General features: G+C 36.2%; 1 pseudogene; it reads right to left on the bottom strand.

Annotated features, from left to right (window-relative positions):
- LOC139168610 (craniofacial development protein 2-like) overlaps positions 1–20978 on the bottom strand; it is a 122916-nt pseudogene extending 101938 nt beyond the window's left edge.
- Positions 20979–26179: the final 5201 nt, after the last annotated feature.

Here is a 26179-nt window from a genome sequence, read left to right as displayed (position 1 = left end):
GCCAACCCACTTCATAGGGTTGCTTTGTGGAAAATAGGAGTAATAGGAAAGGTATTGAAAATGTTATTGACTTTTCATTTATTTATCTATAAAAATAATAAATGTGTGATAAAAAAAATAAACACATGATAATAAATTACATGCAATTTCTTCAATACATTAAATAAGTATACTGACTTCAGTTTCCAGAAAGGCAGGATTTTGCCGTCTTGTAGAAAGGGCCATTCTTGCAATGGGAAACAGGCTGTTCCATAAGAAAATCTCTCCCATAGAAAATGCCTACTATCTGCCCTCTCTACCCCAATGTTTCCTGGTATATGGAGACCATTATTTTGTGCATCCTGACTACATGGCCAAAAAAAAAAAATCTGAGAAAAGTGTCTCCCTAGATATATAGGCCTTTAGTTCTAGAAATAGAACATAATCAGCAACTGGAACTATGCTCAAAAATATTCCAGTAAGAGGTCTTTCCTAAACCAATGATATAATTGATCAGTACCAACTGTGACTATACAAAGCACTGCTGTTTCCGTAGCAGCTGAAGTTTCTGAATGATTTTCAGTGGCAGCCCCGTGTGTAAGAAATTGCTCAAAATATTTCCCATATAACACCAACACTCCATGTGCTGCACTGGCTATCGATTAGCCTCCAGTCACAATTCAAGGTGTTGGTTATTACATATTGTTGTGATTCAGCCTGAGGCTGTTCAGGGACCAGCTGTGTCTCTGCTGGCTCCATGCCCGGAGGAAGATGACAGCGCAGAGGAGGGGGCTGAACAGTCGGACGGGGGAGAGGAAAATCAGGAATGGGATGAAGGAGAACAGCATGAGAACCCCGGGGGGGGGGGCTCTCCCCAGCCAGTAGCTTGGAGTCATTAGGTCATGACGCACCAGCTGTCATTGACATGAGACAGTGACGTTCAGAGCAACGAAAGGAGCAGTTAAAGAGATATTTTCACAATTGAATTAGGAACAGCTGGGTTTGGGTGTGGTACTCATCAGCAGGGTTTAAAAGGCAGGCAAGCCCTTTAAGCCATGTGGACTGTTATCAGCTTGGCGTGGCGTTATCCTGTCTTGTTTCTCAGCGTCTCTGTTCCTGGCTTGTGGCCCAGCAGCTTTGGAAGATCCGTGGGAGGTATAGGTCTGCTATCTACAGCTTTGGTTTGGCAGCAAGAATTCTGTATTGCTGCATGGACTGTTGGCCTTCATGAATATATCTGAAGATACAGCATTTTCCTGTTTGTAAGGACATTTTCTGTTACCTGTGGTTTTCTTGGATTTTATAAAACTGCCTTTGCCTTTTACCAGTGTGTCTGGATTCTCTTTTTGGGTTGGTATTGGCTTCTGGAGTGACCCAGACAAAACACATATAAAGCCCTACATGGCTTAGGGCCTGACTATTTACAGGATCACACAGAACCAGCCTCCTACAGGTCCCGTCAACTAAACAATGTAGGTTAGTGGGACTATGGTGGAGGGTCTTTTCTGTTGCCGCCCCGGCTCTATGGAACCAACTTTCTCCCGATGTTCACATTGCTCCCACTCTACTGGCTTTTTGAAAAGCTGTTTAAACCTGGGTTTGTCGACAGGCATGGGGGTCATGAAGTTAACACCATGCCTGAATTATCTTTGTTTAGTATGTATGTCGTTATATTGATTGGGGTTTTTAATGGGTTGTTAAGGTTATGGGGTTTTAATTATTATTATCGTTGTTCGACTTCCTTTTTATTATTGTATTATTTTATTGTTTTTTATTGTTGTAAGAAGCCCTGAGCCCTACAGGATAGGGAAGCATAGAAGTCAATTAAATTAAATTAAATTAAAATCACAAATGCTTGCTTTTTAATATTTATTTATTTATCAAATAGATACAGAATAATTTAAATAAATCAATTTATATCCTTCTTCTCCAAACTAATCCCTAATTCAGACCAATTTGCCACCCCAAGTTTTCGGAGAAGGGTGGCATACAAATCAAATAAAATCAGATAAATAAATAAACAAATAAATAAATAAATAAATAAATAAATAAGAAATGTGAACTATCTATCTGGGATTGGATATGAAGAACTGACTCTAGAATTCAAAGATATCTGCCAATATATTCCAAATTTAACCCAGAACTTAGGGAAAATTTACCCAATAGTTTCATTCAGTGAAATAGGGACATGATGAAACCAACTATATCACAGTTCTAGAATTAACCATCAAGAAAGATTTCAAACAGTGTCCTTCAACAGTTCCCATTAGATACTTTTAAAAAATATTAAATTTCATTCGATCCGTGAAATGTTCAGAAGGCACTTGTTTTGGACTTACCTCTTAATAAGTAATATATTCTTCCTGCCTTCCAAATTGCCATGACACAATATATTTCAATTTCAGAACAAGACCATCAACTAATCTGAAATGAATCCAAATATTCTATTCAGTTGAAAAAGACACAAGCTCATATGTCTTCAGACTACATCAGCTTGTTCAAATATGGAAAATTAGGTGCACAGCGGTAGCTAATAACTTTTCATCACTGTCTCCTTTGGAATTCATGACAGTTATTTCTAGTAATCTGGACTGCAGTGTCGGTGAAATTCAAGAAAACTAAGAAAGTAAATGTAATTGAATAATGGAATTATTGTTGTGAAATTATGCTAGAAATGGGTATAGTGACAGCTATTGACTTTAAAAAGTATTGATAAAAGTATATTTTTTACCATAGCAGAAAGAATTATGATTGAATGTTATTGCTATTCTTGATACTTTTTCATTATTTTAACATCACATCACTTCTTATAAATGATAAAATATGAATCTTCAAATAAAAATGGAAGATTACTGATTGTAGATCTAAACAGTGACTTTCAGTGATAACAGCCTGTGTCTTCAGTATTATTTGTGTTTGTTTTAGTAGAAATATGGGATATATGCAGTGAAGGGCTACCAAAATTTTTACTACCACACTGTGGTATGCAGGACGCCCTGCATTTTCTTTCAACATCTTTCAGTGCAAATTGGGTGTCCTGAGGTGGAGCTCCATTTTTGCTACACCACTGTGTTTTACACACCCTGTCGGGACAGCAGCTCACCACTGAATACAGTATATATTTACAAATGGAAGGTCTACTTTTAGGCAGTGATAGATAAAATGACTGACAAGCCTTAGTCAACAACCTGTGGTTTGTCCATCTAATTCAAGACCCTGATGTAGAGATAGCTTACTCTACTCAAGATACACTAGAAGTAATCCAAACACTTGATATCTGGTTCCAAATCTTTATTCATATTATATATAATAATAATAATAATAATAATAATAATAATAATAATAATAATTTATTAGATTTGTATGCCGCCCCTCTCCGAAGACTCGGGGTGGCTCATAACAAGCGATAAAACAATATTGTACATATATATATATATATATTCTATTAATGAATAGAATAGAGCTCTGTAGCCACATAGATTGACTAGAGTTAGCAATTTATTTGTCTTTTGATTGCTTGTTTGCCTGCCTGCTGCTAGATTAGAATGCAATTTCTAAGAAAACTAGATGTGTATATGAATACAAAGAGTACTGAATTACAATGAAATGACAGCTAATAAAATGATTTTAGAACTATACTTTGATTTTGCAACTACATTTCTTTAACTTTATTGTTTTAGAACAAAATGTACACAAAAATCCTACAATGTAAACCTTCTATGCCAATTTTTTTTAAAAAATATTTTTTTATTGATTTTTAACAATTTAACATCACACAACATAAAACAGTGCTTAGTGAATTGTGCCCACCACCCCGACATACACACATTCCCCACCACCAAATTGGGGGTATTTCTTGTATAATCCACTTAACCCAAGAGCAATATATCTGTTTACATATTATAGAGTGATTCCCATTTATTTCTTGTAGTTTGGTCTCGGATTCTGCTCGTCATATATCATCTTACCTTGTCCCACCGTCCCATCAGCTGTCCCAACTCAGTTTCATTATCCAAATTTATCCTTTTTTCCATAATTTCAAATTGAATATGGTCCACCATGTACCTATACCAATTTTGCATTGTCCATTTTGTCGCATCCTTCCAACCCAGAACTATTACTGCCTGAGCGCTTTCTATTGCTGCTTTTTTTATTTCTCTAAATTCTCCCATCGCATTACTTTTTACTAGTACTGCCATTTCCTTAGTGATTGTCCATTGTATATTTAACATTCTATTGATATCTTCTTTCACTTTTTGCCAAAATTCCTGCACTATCGGGCATTCCCAAAACATATGCATAAACACTCCTTTGTCTTGACAACCATGCCAACAATTCCCCCTGACATTCTGCTGAAAATGTGCAAATTGAACGGGAGTGAAATACCACTTATGTAATATTTTCCTTCTCATTTCCCTGATTCTTGTATTTTTAATTTTCCTTATATCTTCTACTATATTTTCCATTTCTTGTACCTCTACTAATATCTCATTTTGCCACCATTTAGTCAATCCATCAATCGTGTCCCCATCTGACTGCACTAGCAATTTGTATATATTAGTTGCTTGCGTCTTTATCCCCTCACTTTTTTCTTTTATTATTTTATCCCCTCACTTTTTTCTCTTATTATTTTCTCTAACCCTGTCTCCTCCCTCCATAATACTTTCATTTAGATATTTACATATTGCATTTATTTGTAGCCACCTTCCCTTACCTAACCACCATTCTATACGATTTCTACTTGGCCTGCCATCCTTCTCGTATAACTGTTCTATCTTAGTTATCCCTCTTTCCTTCAACTCTCCTATAACCCTATTTAAGTTAATTTCGTTTTCTCTATTTATTACATAAAGCGATGACAGTTTAGATTTATATAATCCTATTTTCCCCTGCCATTTTTTCCAAATTTCCATAGTCCCTTTCATTGGGCCTATTAATTTACCTATATCACTCCTATTCCACTTTCTAAAAATTAATTCTCTATTGTTCATCCCGTTTATCTGTTTTTCCAATTTCGCCCATTTATTTTCACCTAATTGCAACTCCATTAACCTTTCCATTTGAAAAGCTTCCCTATACAGCTCCAAACATAGAACTCCCCATCCCCCCTCTTTTTCATTCGCAATTAACCACTTTTTTTTTATTCTTGGTCTCTTGTCTTCTTCAATCCAATAATTTAGTTTTTTGTCCCACTCTTTAACCTTACATACCGATAGCCCCCCCGACAGCACCTGAAATAGGTACATCATCTTGGGAGCTATCATCATTTTTAAAGCTCTTATTTTAGAGAGTCTCCTTAGCTTTTTATCTTTCCAGCTCCTCATCTGTTTCAACATTTTCCTCCATATTAATCTATAATTAATCTCTTCAATTTTCGCTGGGTTTTTCAATAACCAAATTCCCAAATATTTTATTTTTTTAAGTCCTAATTTCAACCCTGATTCTTTCCTAATCCTTCTATGCCAAATTTTCCAGCAAATTGAGAGGTATTTCAGAGGTAATCAATTATCTAAGAATATTTATGTAGCATACCAGATCTAGTTAAACAGTGTTAGTGGAGATTCAGAACTGGAGATTAATGACATGGAAACCTATTTCAGATTCAGATCTATCTATTATGCCCTATCCACTTTGACATCTTGAATTATAAGGTTGCTCATGACTAAATCAAGCAGCATTGAATGTTTTGCATCTATTTTACTAAAACTTAAATCTAATGCAATCTTAAAGACTAATACATATATCATGTTATCAACTTGTATGCACTAGAAGTCTTTTTGTCAGAGACCAAATACCATCCTAGGAATGCTGTCTAGGTGCAAATATACTTTACATGTATACTGCCAAACGCAAACACATATTCATACAGGCGTAATGGGATATTTAAAAATGTAAAACAGTTATAAGTAATGAGAAAATACAGATATTAAAAATAATTTTTTGAGACTGTAGTTATGTTAAAGTTTACATGTATCTAAAATAAATTTAACAACTATTTATAAAGTGTTAGCTTTAGCTCTGTTGAGGGAAACAAATATGTCTATTTTTGCTAAGTTAATTCTTGCATGTACCGTAGAAACATAGAAACATAAAAGATTGATGGCAAGAAAAGACCTCATGGTCCATCTAGTCTGCCCTAGAGAGGTGGGATTCACTGTAGAGGTGGGATTCAGCAGATCCTGACCAGTTCTGGAGAACCAATAGTGGAAATTTTGAAAAGTTCAGAGAACTGGTAAATACCACCTTTTACTAGCCCCACCTCCATCTATTTTCTGCCTCCTGAGTCCCAGCTGATTTCAGCAAAAAAACATGATGGCTTTGAAATTAGAAAAAATCAAATCAGTCCCAGCTGATTGGGAGGAAATGGGGATTATGCAATAAACCTTCCCTGCAGCGGAGGGGAATGGAGACTTTACAGTATCCTTCCCCTGCCATACCAAGCCATGCCCACCAAGCCACACCACGCCACAAGGCCACACCCACAGAACCTGTAGTAAAAAGTTTGAATCCCACCACTGATGTACCATGATAAAAACCTATTGTTTTGATTGAGCCCAAGTATCCTTTCTTTTAGAATTATAGGACAACTCCACATATTCTTTTCAGATGTAAGATCTACTGGTTCATTTAGCCCCTTTTCCCAGTGAAGATAGCACTATAGGCTGAATTATTCAGTCTATCCTCTGTTCTGTCTGGGTCCCCCCAGATGCCAACACCAACTAAAAAGAGTATCCAGACACACTGGTACAAAGCAAAGGCAGTTTATATATTTGAAAGCAAACACAGGTAACAAAAACTGTTCTTACAGACAGGAACGTTATGAAGCTTCACAGAGGTTTCACGACAGCCAGGCAATAAAACAGGATTCTTGCTGGCAAAAACAACACTGGAGGTAATAAAACCCACGCCTCCCCCAAGTCTTCAGCCTTCGAAGCCACAAGCCAGGATCAGAGACGCCAAGAATCGAAGCAAGGTCACAAGACTCCCAATTGATAACTCTCCACAATACAGTAAGGGCGGGCCTGCCTTTTCAACCCTGCTGAGGAGAACCACACCCAAACCCAGCTGTTGCCAATTCAGGGAAGGAAATACCTTGCTAATTGGCCCCTTCTTTGGGCTGCCCGTCTCTGCCTCATATCTATGATAGCCTGGGCGTCTTCATCTAATGAATCCAGGCTACTCGCTGGGGAGAGGGGCCCCCCCCCGGGCGTCTCAGGCTGCTCTCCCTCCTCCTCTTCCTCTTCTGCCTGGTCCTCCCCCTCCTGTTCATTGTCCTCCCCCTCTGAGCATGGATCCGGCAGAGTTCCAGCCGTTCCCTGAGGAGTCTCAGGCTGAATCACAACATCCTCTAAATTGTTTTTCTTTCCAGTTTTCATTTGAAATATCTGATTTCTTTCTGTTTTTCAGGTTATGTTTCAACGGAAATACCCCTGATCACATACAGTCAACCCATTTAAGTTCACTGCTGTGACACATCCTCAAACTCTTGGAAGATGTCAGTTCTTTGTAAAATTATTGTTGCTTTAGATCAACTTCCTTATAAAGGCTGGAACTGAAAGAAAAGATGGCATTAAAATAATATGGTGAAAGTAAGAAAAACATTTTTGTAGGTAAACTGTTATTTTGAAGATATTTAGCACTTGATATAGATTCGATTTGGACATATTCTAATGTTTTATATAAAGCAATTGATGACCAAATGTTTCCTAATGTTTCAAGATATGAACTTCATTTAAAAAAAACCTGGATAAATGGCCATTGTGAAAACTCTTTAATCACAACACAGTGTTGTGTATTTTGACAATGTACAACATGGCAACATATTGAAAATACTGTATCTCTTGGGTCAGGCAACATGTTGCTGGAAAATTTGAAGGCTAGAATAATAGAATGAAATAGAAATACTATAGACTTCAGTGAGGTATTTGATAAATATAACCATAGCTGCCTTCTTAAAAAATGGAAGAGTTTGGAATTAATGATGTAATTACCAGATGGATTCATCATTGACCAAACAATCGCACCCACCTATCATCTTTAATTAATCTAAAGTACGTTTACAGGCAGGAGGGATGTAGTAGGGTAATTTCTGTCCTAGGCTTAGAGCCTTTCACATTTCATAAATGACTTAAATGAGAGGATTGAATATTATTAATTTAATATTTTTGCAGATATCAGGCATGCTAAATAGAATAAAACCCAAAATATGTAAAAGAAAATAAACATTTTCCTGATTTATTTATTTATTTATTGATTTAATTTATGCTGCCCAATTGATTGATTGATTTAATTTATGCTGCCCAATTTATTTATTGATTGGTTGATTTAATTTATGCTGCCCATTTGATTGATTGATTTAATCTATGCTGCCCAATCCCAAGGGATTCAGGGCGACTTACAACAATATAAAATTACAACAATATAAAATTACAACAATATAAAATTTCCATATAAAATTACAATTTTACAATAAGGAGAAGTCAAGAAAAAATATAATACTAAAAACCTAATTAAAAATCATAACAAGGCAACTCGCAACACACATACATACCGTTTGCATAATCATGTTCATACAGGTGGTCAGGTTGGGACCTGGAGGAGACCAACCCTGTGTGTTCTAATTGGTCTCTCGGAGGTATATGGGAGGAGACGGTCCCATAAATAATCTTCTCTTAATCTGCCAATTTCTTCATAATCATTTACTCAGTAAAATATTGAGTTCCATTTACAATTTAATCTAATTTTCTAATCAAAAATGAAAACTTTCTTTTTGTGATAATGTTAATATGAATGCTTTTTTCCATTCTTTTAGAGATTTATCATTTATTTAAAATCATTTAGCCAGTGCTATCCAGAATGCTTCTGCCAGTTAATCCTGGTTACCCAAAACTAATGCAGGGATTTTTTTCCCCTACTGCTACATCTTTATTCTTGGTCAAATTTTATATTATTGTCTTTTATAGCCCAATAATATGTTGAACCTGTAATTTTTAAAAAATTAATTAACCAGATGTAATCCAGATTTCTATTAAATGTACATGGTAGGAAAATCTTTGCAGTCCTGTTTCCCATGCATTATTGGTTTATAATAACTGCTATTTGTCATATTTTTACTATCAAGGTTGCCTTTTATTTTTTTTATTCAGAGTATTTTACAGTTGTGTAGATTAAGCTAAAGCCAAGTAGTTGTACAGTTCTCTGATCAATATAAGCACTATCTTGCATTATATATCTATAGTAGATACCAGAGAAAGCTACTTTTCAAAACAACTACCAAAGAAACCAAGTACTGGACATTTTTATTAATCTATATATTTTAATAATGTGTTTCCTTCTGGGCATAATATACTATATGGTAGACTGTGATCCACAAATAACTAGACTCAAATTTAGTGACTCATGCTTAGGATTTTTTCTGGTGAAAAACCCCTAGCTTTTTGAAGAAGAATGTAATTCTGGGAAAATAAATGAGAGCTAAGAGGATGGGCAACAGCAGGGTGAATGGGTTCAATCATAACTTCAATGTGTATACCATTGGAAGACCTGAGGGACTAGGTTAGGGTCAGATTATCATAAAGAAAATCTATGTCGTTACTAGGAGTCAACAGTGACCTGATGACACATAATCAATCAATTTTCATCAGATTTAATTAGATCAATGGTAAGGGAAAATGGATTATAGTTCAACAAATAGAGTTGTCTTCCCTGAAAGGCACCCAAACAGACAAGAGTGTGAGATGCTACAGTAAAAGGCAAAAATTACATTACTGTATTTCATGAGATTATGTCATGTATACATGTATATACACATAGCATAGTATGTATATACATGTAGCATATGTAGCTTCAATGAAATTGATGCGATTATGCTGTGAATTTTATTAAGAATGTATATGAATAATATAACATGACAAAATACACTTATTTTTCTTCTGATTGATAATCTATATTATATGTTTTAAGTGTCTGGGAGACCAAAGGACTGGCTTATGTAATTGTATCATTACTTAATTATATAATGAAGGCTGACCTTGAAATAAATATTTCTAACTTATTGCAGGTGTACATAACTCATACTTAGGCTATACACATATTACCTTTAAATGAAAGCTAGTTCTATTATTGAAGAAAGATGTGTCATAGTTTAGGTGCTTTTGCACATGTATGACAAATTAAAGTGCAAATAGTTCTTCCATTCAATATTATTAATTTCATTTTAATCAAATGGCTAACAACTACTCGACTATTAGTCCCAGATATATTTTTTCCTGAGCAGCATAATATGTTTACCTAATTCACAATTTTGCAATCATTTCAGTGTAACTTGATTAATCAAGAAATATTATTGTCTTGGTGTCAATTATTTTTAAACCTAATTCAATATTTTGATAAGAAAATTCATCTTGCTGGAAAATCAAAATAGACAGCAGAACATAAAGAGAGGAAAAATTAAAATGAAGGCAACATACTAGAGCAAAGGGCACAAAATATAATTTGGACCCAATTGCTTTGTGCTTAACTGAGAGCTCTGAATTGATTGCAGGGCTATGAAAATCCTCCAAAATATGGTTTATTTTATTTTATTTTATTTTATTTTATTTTATTTTATTTTATTATTTTATTTTATTTTATTTTATTTTATTTTATTTTATTTTATTTTATTTTATTTTATTTTATTTTATTTTATTTTATTTTATTTTATTTTATTTTATTTTATTTTATTTTATTTTATTTTATTTTATTTTATTTTATTTTATTTTATTTTATTTTATTTTATTTTATTTTATTTTATTTTATTTTATTTTATTTTATTTTATTTTATTTTATTTTATTTTATTTTATTTTATTTTATTTTATTTTATTTTATTGATTGATTGGATTTGTATGCCGCCCCTCTCCGGAGACTTTCACAATATGTGAAAGTATGGATGAATCTCCTAGGTTCAAATCAACAAATTACTTTTTTCCAGAATTTAATATGCTGCTTAAGCTTTGAAAGTTCTTCCCCAATACACATGCATGCTGAACCACTTTGCTTTCTAACGTGCAAGGCAGCGCGGACTTACGGCTTCAGTTATATAAAAAAGAGTCATAAGAAGCATACAACGTAGTGGTAGAGAGTATAAGAAGGCATAGCTGCTTTAATGATTCAAGGAGAAATGTTATGAGTATATTCCTGCCATTGTGAAATGTTTTTGAATACTTTGCTATTTTGCATTTTGCTCATTCTTTCTTATCCTGCTCTTCTATTAATCACACGTTGCTATCTAGAAACATTACAGAGCCTGATTCAATCTTCTCAAGCCAGTATGTACTTTAAAATGCAATAATCCTTGTCTTCCATATTGCTTCAAATGTGTACTTCTCAGTTCAATAACACAACAATAATATATACAAAACTATGCTCTCCTGCATTGTTCTGGCTGCTCATCTGTCAAACCATGCAGATTTTGAAAAATTGCTGTCATTGTTCTGTCAGGACCTTTTTTAAAAATAAAAATAAGTAGTTAAAATTTGGTTTGATTTGTTTATTATTTGGAGAGGAGAGCAGAGTGTTATAAGTTGGTAGCAGTTGTCAATATGATGATCAAAAGATTGCTTATCAGTAAGGAAGAAGTAGAACAAAGGAAAAATGAGATGATTTTCTTGAAGCACTCTGCCCAGCTGGGATTCCATTCTTTACAGCTCACACTGAGGCAAAAACTGTTGGAAAGATGAAAAGGATTTTAGCTATTAGTGAATAAATTCATGAAGAGAGGAGGTAAGCTTCATCAACTTGGAAATTACCCAGTAAATTATATGGAGGGGGATAAAGGGTTAAAAAGTTGAAAATAAGAGAAGCAAATTGGAAACACAACCCGGAAGAGGGATCAGACAGTTAGAAAAAGTGCAAGTGAAAATTTTCAAAGACAGCTAGAATTTGCAGAGACTACTTTGCCAAAGAGGAGAGAGTTGGTTTAAGTGTCTGCTTTAAAGGTGCATTGTACCTTTAAGGAGATTGCTCTATTGTGTGAGGGAGAGAAAAGGCCATAATTCTCAGCAGGCTTCTCTGCAGGATACAGAGAGATTCATATCATTGAGTTTAATAGCTTACATTAAAGTTACCCCCTTTCCTGTCTGCTACTGTCTATATATCTGAATGGTTATTTTTCTCTAACGCCAGGAGTGAAGTTTTTCATACCAGAGGTTGAGTATTGAGTGTCCCAGAATGGATACAGCCCTGCTCCCAGAAGATTTACTATGTGGCTTTTTGAAATAAATTATACAGGAGTGAATGAGATCCTGCTTAAGAGAACTTTGGGAAAAATAGTTCCTTAAAAGCTTCTTAAAACCAGTTTCTGCAATATGTTGACTAAACATTAACAAAAATCATCCTGACCCCATCCATGTCTGAAAACTTTTTATTATTATTTATTTATTGTTTTATTATTTATTATTTTGTTAAGGATATATAAGACGACAGTAAAAATATAAACATGTATACATGAGATGATTCTGAGTACATAAGAACATTAGGACAGGGACAGGAGGCACATTGGTGCACTTACACATGCCCCTTACAGACCTCTTAGGAAAGAGGTGAGGTCAATAGTAGACTGTTTAAGGTTAAAGTTTTGGGGATTTGGGGAAGAAATCCCAGAGTCTGGTAGAGTATTCCAGGCATTGACCACTTTGTTGCTTAAGTTATATTTTTTGCAATTGACTTTGGAGCAGTTTACCTTATGTTTGTACCTATTGTGTGATCATGTATTGTTGTGGTTAAAGCTGATGTAGTCATTGACGGGTAGAATACTGTAGCAGATAATTTTATGTGCTACACTTAGATCAGACCTAAGGCGGTGTAGTTCTAAATTGTCTGAGGTCAGAATTTCAAGTCTGGTGGCTCACGGAGTTCTGCTGCAAATAGAGGAATGGAGGACTCTTCTCATGAAATATCTCTGAACATTTTCAATTGTATTAATGTCCTATATTATTATTATTATTATTATTATTATTATTATTATTATTTATTGGATTTGTATGCCGCCCCTCTCCGTAGACTCAGAGCTGCTAACAACAGTGATAAAAAACAGCATGTAACAATCCAATATTAAAAAAAAACAAAAAAACCCTTATTATAAAACCAAACATACATACAAACATACTATGCATAAATTGTAAAGGCTTAGGGGGGAAGAGTATCTCAGTTCCCCCATGCCTGATGGCAAAGGTGGGTTTTAAGACGCTTACAAAAGGCGAGGAGGGTGGGGGCAATTCTAATCTCTGGGGGAGCTGGTTCCAGAGGACCGGGGCCGCCACAGAGAAGGCTCTTCCCCTGGGTACCGTCAAATGACATTGTTTAGTTGATGGCACCCGGAGAAGGCCAACTCTGTGGGACCTAACTGGTCGCTGGGATTCGTGCAGTAGAAGGCGGACCCAGAGATATATGTAGTGTGGATTCCAGTTGTACTCAAGAATTGGTCTATAAATCTTTTTTTTTTTTTTTTGCTTCCCTGGGGAAGCAAAAAATCTCACTGAAACATGTCCATACGGGTGTCCCTGTGTGGGATTTTGCTACCTGCACAGGTGCGGAAAGCAAAATTGTGGTTGATCCTGCACTCATGCTCTAGAGCCGCAGAGCTGCACACAATTAGCCATTCCAGAACCAGTCCATCTCTGCATATAGGAATTTCCACATTAAGCTGCCTTCTCCAATGTTAGATATAATGAGGTTCCTTTTTGATATGGAAAAAACTATAATTCTTTGTTATTTATAATTCATGTAATAGGGTCATTGTTGCAATAGGTAAGCATCTTTTAAAACAATACCAGACTTTTCCCATAGGAGACAATGTTAATAACTGGGGGGAAATTTAGTGGCACTTTAACTACTACCATTAAAGAGTTATTACTGCAATAGTAGAAACTATTCCTTGATGAAAGTGAGTCACTTGAAACATTATAATTATGATTACTTATGGCAGGCCTGTCAAACTGGCAGCTCATGGTCCAGATACATTACGTACAGGCCACACCCACCCCAGCTTTGCAAAAGCAAATACAGTAATGTCACAATGCATCGCGATATGTCATGTGACAAGATTGAGTTTTAAATCCATGATTTATGGGATTCCATATCTTTATTTTTGATGTTATTGATTAATGATAGGATTTCAGCAAGAAAACACGATGGCTTGGGAATTAGAAAAAACAACAACATATGCCTGACAAAATGCAGTGCATATAAATGATAGAATGAAATCCATGAACTGTCATCATGCATCTTATTTTTCCTGTGGAATTATGATGTTGCTCATATTGAGCTCACTTCGTGCCAAGTTATCGTGGGTCCTTTTGACATAAATAACAAAATGCATAATAAATAATGTGTGTTTATCATTTAGTAAATAGCCTCAATGCTGAGGAAGTAGTCAATCAGGTACAAACATCATCCTATCTTTCAATGGTTCTTTTTTTAAAAGTTGAAGCTCTGAATCTAGAAGAAAGTGAGTTATTTTGAATAATGAAATATAATATAGCTTTCTGTTCTCCTGACTGCTGTGCTAAATGAAACATGAAGCATAATCTGTGAGAAGGTTTTTCCTCTGCTGACCCTGTGATGGAGACTGCAGCAGATTCTTTTAGACATTTGCAACAGCACTACATTACAAAATGGGGGATAGAGAATGTCACCTGCCCCAAACCCAAAAAACTTTAACCTTAGATTGTCTACAGTTGACCTCTCCCTGTTTCTAAGATGTCTGTAAGGGGCAGTCATAAGCATACCATTGTATCTACAGTCCCTGTCCTACTGTCCTATTGTCCTTTTTTATCATTACTTTTTACTTATGTTATGTTTATACAAACTACTATACTATACATTTTTTACAAACAAACAAACAAACAAATAAATAAATAAATAAAGCATTATAAAGAGGAAAGTGTCTTGTGTAAGGTATAGAGGTTTGCAAAAGGTGTAACAAAGCATAAAGGGGATCTATATTGCCATTTTGACACTCCGAATGAAGAAATATAGCACAAAAGCAACCAGTGCATATATGGGCTCATAAAATGTATCTCTTGTATCTCTTTTTCTGTTTTTCTTAGTTATCTAAGAATCCATATGCTATTGATTCATGGTTTCAGTTTTCTTTGTAAGCTTGCAATGAATTATTACAAAGAAAAGAGGGTGCAATTAAACTAGGTGACCCTCTCATTTAGTGGGAAGTAAGTACAGAGAGAGCGAGAAAGAGATTGTATGTGTTGACACTGTAATATCCTTGTTTAACTCTATCTCTTGGGAATCGCATATTGAGTATTCCATACCCTGATTTCAAAATCATCCTCTTTCTGGTGTGTGTGTGTGTATGTGTGTCTTTCTCTCTCTCTCTCTCTCTCTCTCTCTCTCTCTCTCTCTCTGTGTGTATGTGTATAAGAAGGGAGGGAGGGAAAGACAGGAATGTAAGAGACAAAACATATAAAATAAACTTTACTGCCATTATATCTTGATGTACCATGAAACAATAATGATAAGTCTAGTTTTATTATGTGAATATATAATACATACATACATACAGCCACCCCGAGTCTACAGAGAGGGGTGGCATACAAATCTAATAAATAAATAAATAAATACATACATACATACATACATACATACATACATACATACATATAAACATATATCTCATGCACACAAAATATGGAAATAAGGACATATTAACATCTTTATAGTCTGAAGGACAGAAGGAAAAGGGGGGACATGATCGAAACATTTAAATATGTTAAAGGGTTAAATAAGGTTCAGGAGGGAAGTGTTTTTAATAGGAAAGTGAACAGAAGAACAAGGGGACACAATCTGAAGTTAGTTGGGGGAAAGATCAAAAGCAACGTGAGAAAATATTATTTCACTGAAAGAGTAGTAGATCCTTGGAACAAACTTCCAGCAGACGTGGTTGGTAAATCCACAGTAACTGAATTTAAACATGCCTGGGATAAACATATATCCATTGTAAGATAAAATACAGGAAATAGTATAAGGGCAGACTAGATGGACCGTGAGGTCTTTTTCTGCCGTCAGTCTTCTATGTTTCTATATTTACTATGAAACACTACATAATGGGGCAATTGATATAGAGAAAATTATATTTCAATTGTATTTTTGATTCTTCTATCAGTCATTATCAATCCAATCTCGAACTTAATGGATGTAATCAAAAAAATTTTGGGGGGGGAGATTGTTAGTAGATGAGTTCAAATTCTTTAAATGCATGTTACTATAGCTTGATTGCTTAATTTTTTCTTGAATGTGATATTTTGAGAACTTGTAATGAGGTAAACAACCTTATTTTATGTCAAATCCTGGGTGAGTGACTGAGGAGGACAGGAAGATAATCAGGAAAGAAAAACATGCTATTTAAAATCACAAGTCTTTATAAATGCCTCTTTTTACTTATTTCAAGGTTGCTGGAACAGCTGGAAATTTGTGCCTCCAATTTGGCACCCGCAGCAGTATAATTTTGAAAATCAGCGAGCCTTCTAACATCATCTTTTTTCAGACTTTTTTTACAGAGGGAGAAATCAAAAGTACACTTTTTCCTGTAGAGCAAGTGTTATTGGTGTCATAAAGTGTGTGTAAAATGAAACAGAAAAGCAGTCACTGGGGTTTTTATATACAGATGAATCACTACTGTTGAAGGTCAATGGATGCCTCTGAGAGAACATTACCATACACTCCACATAATACACCATTACATTCAGGGACAGGAGGTTTGGCTGAATGAGAGCAAACAGCTCTTCATAAAAGACGGCATTATCACTACAGTAATGAATTGACTGATGAACTTTCATCTGACCTGCCAACCACAGAAACAGAAATTATTCTATTCAACAGAGCTTATGATCCGTATACAATGATGATGCCAAGGCCAGTCAGATTGGACAGGGTTTGTTTGTTTTTTTATTTTACAAAGAACTGACTTATAATTTATGGGTATATTTTAACCATGAATAGAATTTTGAATTACTGTAATAGACAAGATGTCAATAGCTATGTAGGCTGGGGGGAGGTACTATCTCCCATTATTGCAGCCCTTGTGATCAGAAGGTGGAGGGGGGCTTCTTTGATGTCAGGTCAACTTGGATTAGAGCTATTTGCTTTATGCCAAAACAAAATGAGGTTAGCCTTATACAGGGACTATACTCCATTCTAAAAATGAGTACGAGACATGGACACGTGCATCCAATGTTCTTCTTCACAGTGTCCCCAACCTTCTCACATTATCAAACTAAATAGTCTTAACTTCTTCTCAAACACAGTGCAGGTTGTAACTGTCACCTCCACTAGCTTTGTTGTTGCTCAGATTTCCTAAGGCCCATTTGACTTCATATTCTAGGATGTCTGGCTCGACGTCAGTGACCACCCCATTGTGGTTATCAGGGATGTAAAGCTTGTTCTTGTATAGTTTTTCTGTGTAATTTCCACCTCTTCTTAATCTTTTTTGCTTGCTATGTCCCTGTCATTTTGGTCATTTATCATGCCCATATTTACATGAAACATTCCCTTCATATTTCCAATTTTCTTGAAGAAATCTCTTGTTTTCCCTATTCTGTTGCTTTCTTCTATACACTGTTCATTTAAGAAGACATTCTAATCTCTTCTATCTATTCTCTGGAATTCTGCATTCAATTGGATGTACTTTTTTATTCCTCCCTTGCCTTTCACTTCCCTTCTTTCCTCAGCTATTTGCAAAGCTTTCTCAGACAGCCATTTTGTTTTCAGGCATTTCTTTTTCTGTAGGATAGTTTTAGTTGCTGCCTCTTGTACAAGGTTGTGAATCTCTATCCATAGTTCTTCAGATGCTCTGTCTATCAGATCTAATTCCTTAAATCTATTTGTCACCTTTATACTGTATATTCACAAGGGATATGGTTTAGTTCATACCTGAGTGGCCTAGTGCTTTTCCATATTTTCTTCAATTTAAGCCTAAATTTTGCAATGAGAAGCTCATGATCTGAACCACAGTCAGCTCCTGATCTTGTCTTTACTGACTGAATAGAGCTTGTCCATCTTTGACTGCAAAGCACATAATAAATCTCATTTATGTATTGAGTACAGTATATGGTGGTGTCCATGTATAGAGTCGTCTCTTGGGTTGTTGGAAAAAAGTGTTTGCTATGACCACCGTATTCAGCCTGTGTGTTGCTTCACTTTGTATTCCAAGGCCAAACTTGCCTGTTATTCCAGTTATCTTTTGGCTTCCTACTTTAGAAATCCAATCCTCCATAATGATAAGGATATTGTTTTTGGTGTTAATTCTGTGAGGTGCTGTAGGGCTTGATAGAACCAGTCAATTTCATTCTATTCAGCACCAGTGGCTGGGGCATAGACTTGGACTGTGATATTTAATGGTTTGCCTCAGGACAACTGAATTTTGCTACCAGTGCGCATACATGCACATGTCCCGCTGTGATTTCACTTCCCCACATGCTCAGGACCACATTACAAGCTGAAACACCACTGAAGAGCTTCTCAAATGTGCTTCAGATGAAAAATAAAGGTCAGCATAAAGACAAAGGCAGGCGGGAGTGCTTCTTCCGACATGGAGCCGGCAGGAAAAAAAATCACCAAAAATTGTATCATCAGTGGGTTCCTACCAGTGTGGCGCTCTGGACTGCACCAGTAGGAACCCATCACTAGTTTGCCTTGGATTCAAACTGAGATCATTCTGTCATTTTGGGGATTGTATCCCAGTATTACTTTTCCTATTCTTTTATTGATTATGAAGTTACTCCAATTCTTCTGAGGGATTGTTGCCCACGATAGTATACCTGATGGTCATCTAAATTGAATTCACCCATTCCTGTCCATTTTTGTTCACTGATTCCTAAGATGTTGATGTTCAGTCTTGTCATCCCTTGTTTTACCACGTCCAGCCTCCCTTGATTCATGAGTATTACACTCCAGGTTCCTATGGAGAAAAGATCTTTCTTATGGAATACTGTGTTCAGTTCTGGAGACCTCACCTACAAAAAGATATTGACAAAATTGAACGGGTCCAAAGACGGGCTACAAGATTGGTGGAAGGTCTTAAGCATAAAACGTATTAGGAAAGACTTAATGAACTCAATCTGTATAGTCTGGAGGACAGAAGGAAAAGGGGGGACATGATTGAAACATTTAAATATGTCAAAGGGTTAAATAAGGTTCAGGAGGGAAGTGTTTTTAATAGGAAAGTGAACACAAGAACAAGGGGGCACAATCTGAAGTTAGTTGGGGGAAAGATCAAAAGCAACGTGAGGAAATATTATTTCACTGAAAGAGTAGTAGATCCTTGGAACAAACTTCCAGCAGACGTGGTTGGTAAATCCACAGTAACTGAATTTAAACATGCCTGGGATAAACATATATCCATTCTAAGATAAAACACAGTAAATAGTATAAGGGCAGACTAGATGGACCATGAGGTCTTTTCCTTCTCCAGTGGATCACATTTTGTCCGAGCTCTCTGCTATGACCTGTCCATCTTGGGTGGCCCTGCATGGCATAGCTCATAGCTTTATTGAGCTATGCAAGCCTGTTCACCACAACAAGGCAGTAATCCATGACTTATATAATATATAATTACAATTAAATAGAATTTTTCATTGCTTTTTTTTCTTTATGCATTATTTATTTTTTCAGTAATAGAAAACAGATTTTAAAAGAATAAGAAAATTCTGTTGGTATTATGTTTAGCTTATCAAACCACTCTTTTCAAGATATCTAGAATGATTCCATGAAAACCTCAGGTAATTTTTCATTATATTTTAGATGATGTTTAATTATTTACCATATGGCATTGTTATATTAGCTAGAAAACTGCAATGCTGATGCAGAGTAGTAGTTTGGCTGCCTGTTTACATGCTAGGTACATGCTTGGTACATGCTTGCACGCTTCTCAAGGCATGCCACAGTTCTGCTATGTACATGCTTGCACACTTCTCAAGGCACGCCTGTTGTGGTTAGCTCTGGCCCAGCTCCTGCCCCAAGGACTGTGGATGTGGGGGAGACATCCACATGCTGCAGGCCTGTTTTGCCTCCGGTGGAATATGCTGATGAAGGCTCCTCTGACCAAGAAGACATGAGTGACAGGGAGGAGGAGAGTGTGGCAGACAGCTCAGAAGGAGATCAATTATCTAGCTCCTCCTTGGATTCAGAACAAGAGTTAATGATACAGCCATGCATGCGGAGAGCGATGCATAGGCAACAACAACTGAGAGATTATTATCAAAGAAAATGAGGCCACCTGTGGTTGGGTGGGGCTGTGGTAATTAGTGAGGCTGCTATAATAGCAGCCTGTGGGTTTGGCCATTGTGGAGGATTATCTGATCATTGTGTTTCGTGACTGCTTTACTGACTTTGACCTTTTGTGTGCTGATTTTCCCCCGCTTTGAAACTAACCCAGAGCAAAGTATGTTTCACTTTGTGAAAGAAGAAGGACTGTGAATTGCCTCACAGCTGCAAGCTAAGTATCACAGAACTGATAAGGGACTTGTACAAATTACCAGTTTCTTTGGAGACGAGTGCTCTTTGTTATATCAAAAGAGGGCTTGGTTTAAGTGAATTTTCATTATAAAGAACATTGTTTTGAATTTTCAAATGTGTGAGTGTCTGAAATTTGTACCTGTGAATTTTTGGGAGGATTCTACCAGAGAGCCTGACAGAACAACGCCACAAGAGGGCGAGCTAGCTTGGTATCAAAAAGATGAACTGTTTCTTGCAGCAGCATCCAAGGCCCTCTTTCTCCACTGAAACCACCTTGCAATAGCTATTGCAACCAGAAAGATTCAATGTCAACAAAATTCTAACTGCTGTATGAAGCACCGGCTCATCTCTCTACCAAAGTGATATCTATTTATCTACTAGCATAGAACATGTTTTCAAACTGCAAGATGGGTAGAAGCAGAGGCATATGATGGGAGCTCACATCTCCACCCACAGCTGGAACTGCTGGACCAGAGGCTACTTCCAACGTCATTAAGCCTCTGAGCCATCGCACTTCATTTTGGATGATAGATATATCGCATCCAGACTAAAGGGTGGGATGTTTAACTGAAATGAAAGATGAATATTAATTGATAATGTATAGACTAGATAAATGTTAATCTTTAAGATTTTTTTTAAGAAAGTAAGATTTTTTTAAAGAAAGATTTTTAATCAAATGTATATATTATCTTTTTAGGCTCTATTTTAAAAAAGACCGCTCTTTTTCTACATAATAGAAAAAAGTTTCTAAGAATGTGAATGAATGTGAATATAGATTGTACATGAGCTTTCTGTTTGATTCATCAGAAGCGTATGACTGCTTCAGTAAAAGAACCATACAATGAAAAGAAAGAAAGGGAGATAGAGGGCCAAAGAGAATATCTATATATTGCAATGTTTTAAGCTAAATAACACATAACATATAGAATTTAAAGGAAAATTATAAAATGGAAAGAAAGTTTTCACTTTCTGCAAATAAGACAGTGTGTTACTTGTCACAGTTTAAACTGCTGGCCCTTTTGCCCGGTAGCATCACACAAAGACTAATATTTGTTTCTGCCCTGAATAATAATTTCTGATTTTCTGATTCTTATACAATGGAAAAGAGATGCAGCTGAATCTCATATTAATAAGCTTAGAGTAAGTGTTAAATTTCTTTTGATAGCAAAACTATCCACCATTTTAGAATACCCTTATTAACCAGGACATTCATTACTGATGTTGGATTTCTATTTCAAAATAAATGGTCAGCCTTGAGGGACTTCATTCAACATGCAGTTTAACTTACTATTATTCAGGCCAGGTAACTACTAAAAGGAGCAAAGCACAGACTCATGCTTCCTTCTGATCAAAAGCATTAGATTCCTTAGAGATTAAACTACTCTTTTCTCTCTGTGTACCTTCAGGCATAGATAGAAAAGAATGGAAGGGACACAGGGCTGTCAGCTGCTGTAGGAAGTAACTCTTTTTTGTGAACACTGTTAGCATTGCTAGAGGCAAATAAAAAAAGTTATCATCTTCTTCTCCAGCCGTAGCCTAATTCATTGCCTAGGGATCAAATGTGCTCACAAACAAACATTGCCATATGTTTCAGTCCCTCTGACAGAGCTTAATTATTTAGGTATTGTTTAATACTTTTTTGTTGTTATTGTTTGTTTCTACAATTATAAGTGGATCTATTTCAGTAGAAATTCCTTTTCAAATTACTGCAGGAGACCACATTTTTAAATTATATATAAAAACATTATAAATAATTATATTGCATCCACAGTCACTAAACAGAATGGATAATACTGATGGTAGAACACATATTGAGACTAAAAATTACAAATAAAAATCACCAAATAAAGACTGAATGCACCAATTATCACATCAATCAAGAAGTAAACCTTCTATGCACAAAGTCCACATGTGCCTTCTATAATTTTGTAAACAACCAGCTCTAAGACTCAAGATCCATCCTACCCCTTAAAGGACCAATAATGAAACAGTTAAAGCCTCTTTAACATGTTTTCAGCTCAGTTTTTGTAAATAGCAATAGTTCATGCCCAATATTTCCTAGTCGTACCACAATTAACTTCAATCTAATACAAATCAATTTTACAGAAGATAACATTAGAAAGGTATTACACAACCTAAAACCATCTCTGTCTATTAGACCTGATGGGCTATGTACATACTTCTTTAAAAAGCTCACCACAACCTTGGTTGAAGCTCTAAGCATAATTTTAAAAAAAATCTTCAGGATTAGCTTCTTACCCAAACTATGGTCATTAGCCACAATCATCCCTATCTTCAAAAAAGGAGATCCAAATAACGTTGAAAATTACAGACCAATCTTTTTGGGTTGCGTCACTTGCAAAGTCATGGAATCAATCATAAAAGAATCCATTACACTCAACGTAGAAACTATCTTCCAACAAACAATTTGGTTTCAGAAAAAAATTATCCTGTAATCTGCAACTCATACACTGCAAAAACATATGGATCACCCAACTTGATCAGGATAAGCGCAATCTACACAAACTTTTGTAAAGCCTTTGTTTCAATACTACATGACAAACTAAAATCTTATGACATCTCTGGACCACTACATGACTGGATAACAGCATTCCTATCTAACAGACAACATGTTCAAAATAGGAAGTGCCATATCTAATCCTGCTTCTGTCAACAGAAGGCAATGTTTTAGAACCAAAACTTTTTATACTCTACATAAATGATCTTTGTGACCATATTATAAGCAACTGTGTTCTCTTTGCTTATAATGTTACACTATTTAATACCACCGACAATGCTGCTACCCTTCAAAAGGACCTTGACCATGTAGCAGAATGATCAAACAACTGCAACTTCAAATCTCAACCAACAAATGCTCCATCTTAAACATTGGCAAAAAGAATCAGAATACAAAATACAAACTTGGAGGAAGCAAATGTATAGATGACCCTCACTCTGTCAAAGACCTTGGAGTACTCATATCCAATGACCTAAGCGCAAGAGCCCACTGTAACAACATTACCAAAAAAGTACTAAGAGTTGTTAATCTAATCCTACGTAGCTTCTTCTCTGGCAACATTGCACTGCTAACCAGAGAATACAAAACATTTGTTAGATCAATTCTAGAATACATCTCCCCTGTCTGGAACCGCATTGCATATCAGACATCAATACAATTGAGAGAGTCCAGAAATATTTCACAAGAAGAGTCCTTCACTTCTCCACTCACAACAAAATACCTTATTCCACCAGACTTGAAATACAGGAATTAGACAATTTATAACTACGTCCCCTCCGAATTGATCTAAATGAAGTTCATAAAATCATATACCAAAATGTCCTGTTGATGATTACTTCATCTTCAACAACAGCAATACATGAGCACATAATAGTTTCAAACTAAATGTGAACCGCTCCAAACGTGACTGCAGAAAATATGACTTCAGCAATAGAGTGATGAACACCTGGAAAGCATCACCTAACTCTGTGAAACCAAACCCCCAAATCTTTAACTTTAGACTGTCTACAGTCGACCTTTCCACGTTTCTAAGAGGTCTGTAAGGGGTGTGCATAAGCGCATCACTGTGCCTAACATCTCTGTCCTTCTATCCTATTGTCCTCTTTTATCATTACTTTTTTTGCTTCTGTTATGTTTATACAAACTACTACTGTCCTATACATGTTTGACAAATAAATAAATGAATGAATAAAATAAAAATACAGAAACACTTTATCCAGTGCTGGAAAAACTTCAGGGCAATACTTGCCAATAATGGATCATAGGGTAAAACACTGTTTAATATAATATTTTATTCCTTACTCACAAAGGGGAATGGATGAAGATGCCATATGTAGAGCTGGTTTCTTAAAAGGGTGACTTCTATTATTAGTATGGCAATGTCGCCTCTGTTGTTCTGATATACATCAACCATGCCATAAATATTGGCCCAGTGAATCAATCTGTTGTGATTCAGCCTGCAGCTCCTCAGGGACAGGCTGCGTCTCTGCTGGATCCATGCCCAGAGGAGGAGGACAGTGAACAGGAGGGGGAAGACCAGGCAGATGGGGGAGAGGAAAGTCAGGAAGAGGAGGAGGTAGAGCAGCCTGAGAGCCCCCGGGGGGGGCTCTCCCCAGCTAGTAGCCTGGACTCATTGGATGAAGACGCACAGGCTATAATTGACATGAGACAGCGACGTGCAGCTCAGAGACGGGATCAATTAGAAAGGTATTTGCATCATTGAATTGGCAACAGCTGGGTTTGGGTGTGGTTCTCCTCAGCAGGGTTTAACAGGCAGGCCCGCCCTTGCAGCCTTGTGGAGAGTTATCAACTGGAGGTTCTGTGACCCTGCTTTGCTTCTCGGCGTCTCTGATCTTGGCTTGTGGCCTAGAAGTCTGGAAGACTTGGGGGAGGCGTGGGTTTGTTATCTCCAGCGTTGTTTTTGACAGCAAGAATCCTGTTTTCTTTCATGGCCTTCGTGAAACCTCTGTGAAGTTACAGCATGTTCCTGTCTGTAAGAACAGTTTCTGTTACCTGTGTTTGCTTTGAATTATATAAACTGCCTTTGCTTTTTACCAGTGTGTCTGGCTTCTCTTTTTGGTTTGGTGTTGGCTTCTGGAGGGACCCAGACAGAACACAATCCAAGGCCAGACTAGGTGTTCATAGGAGGATTCATTACCCTCGGGGCTTACCTACTATTGCTAACAACCTGCATCTTATAATTAGACCATCAGCCAATCTTCATTGACTGAGCCAAATAATGACTTTATTAAGCCCAACGTGTTTCATTATTTAGCTGTGGCACCCTAATTAAAACAAATTGCTATGGGAGATTCCCACCCCCCTCCTCCTGTAACTTTAAATTCATGGTACCACCTACAGAAGTAACACTTTCAAGCAAAATCTGAATACCTGGAAGAAGAATTAGAGTTGGATGTATAATCAAGTTCTGGAAATCAAATTGAAAATTACGACATAAAACTGTGTTATCACCACACTGGATGCCTTATCCAAAAAGCTTGCATGGCACGTAGAAAATAGGCACATTGACAAACTCCCCATCTGACATTTACAAAAAGCAAAAGAAAGCGAAGATAGAACCAGTACTAATAGGTGCCTTGAGTGTAATTCCAAAACATCTGGAGGAATACTTGAACACTAACAGCATTGACAAATCTAGTCTAAACATCTGGCTTACTATGTGACCAACCATATTAATAAATCTAAATATCTAAGCAATGGGATCTCTATACATGCCACTTACATGGCATTGTCAAATGGTGTCTAGAGAAAAGCAGAAAAAGGAAAAGATCTCTATTTATTTCTTATACATGGACACCATTATCATATGAAGGTAGATTACCCACAAGTGAATATTTACACTGAATAGCTGCTGCTGGATACAATATTGTACTCTCTCTTAAATATCCCCAAAACCCAACAAGTTTCTCCTGTGTCAAACAATAGTTGCATTTTAACAGATCAAGGATTTTTAAACCATTAAGAACAAATGGCAACAGGCAAAATAATTTGGATGGTTTCAAAACATTGCTTCAGGTTTGAAAATGCAGTGAGAAGAAAAGGCAGACTTGTTTTTTTATGCTCATCCTATGCAATTTATCCTCTAATTTACTTAATCTGTCATAACAGGTCTTTTAAACTCTTTAGGCCACACATTTGTTACATCTTTGTTGACA

This window comes from Erythrolamprus reginae, chromosome 5 (assembly GCF_031021105.1).
Source record: "Erythrolamprus reginae isolate rEryReg1 chromosome 5, rEryReg1.hap1, whole genome shotgun sequence".
NCBI classification, from domain to species: Eukaryota; Metazoa; Chordata; class Lepidosauria; order Squamata; family Dipsadidae; genus Erythrolamprus; species Erythrolamprus reginae.
Note: the sequence above shows the minus strand (reverse complement) of the source record. Positions and strands in the feature narration are given on the sequence as shown.